The following is a 698-nucleotide window of genomic DNA, read 5'->3' on the forward strand; positions in this document are numbered from 1 at the left end:
CTTCTGTGAAAGCGGTGAGCAGCGTCCAGTGCCTTCCAGTCCCCTAAACAGGAAACTGGTACAGCCTGCTGGGAGTGTAGTTATCCGGGTGCCAGCAGGAAGGTACAGTGATGTCCACAGCAGATGAAGTGAGTTTATTGAAACTGCAAAGAATTCCTATGGGAAATTCCCCCTTTGTTTACAACCCTGTTCCCAAGCTGAGCAGTCAGGATCTCCAGGGAGAACAGCACACAGTACACGGTCCTGGACGGCACCTTGGAAGGCGGTGTTCCAGTGTGCCTTTTGCGCCAACAGCAACACGGGGAACTCGGGTGTGGATCTGGGAAGACGGAGGCGGGGTGGGGCAGGCAGCGGCGTCCTGCAACTCCTGAGACTCAGAAAGGTGTGTATTCTGAGGGGTAGGAAGACAGGACATTTCACAAATCAAGAGGAGATGGTGAGTCATAACTGTCATGGTGATCATTTTGGAATGTATAGAAATATTGAATCATTATATTATGTAAAAGGAACTAACACAGTGTTGTATGTAAATCAATATACTTCAAAAACAAACTCACAGAAAAAGAGATCAGATTTATGGTTACAGGGGGATGAGGAATTGGATAAAGACAGTCAGAAGGTACAAACTTCCTCCTTATAAGACAAATACTAGGGATGTAATGTACAATATGATACATATCATTAACACCTATATGTTT

This window comes from Capra hircus, chromosome 16, assembly GCF_001704415.2.
Source record: "Capra hircus breed San Clemente chromosome 16, ASM170441v1, whole genome shotgun sequence".
Classification (NCBI taxonomy): domain Eukaryota; kingdom Metazoa; phylum Chordata; class Mammalia; order Artiodactyla; family Bovidae; genus Capra; species Capra hircus.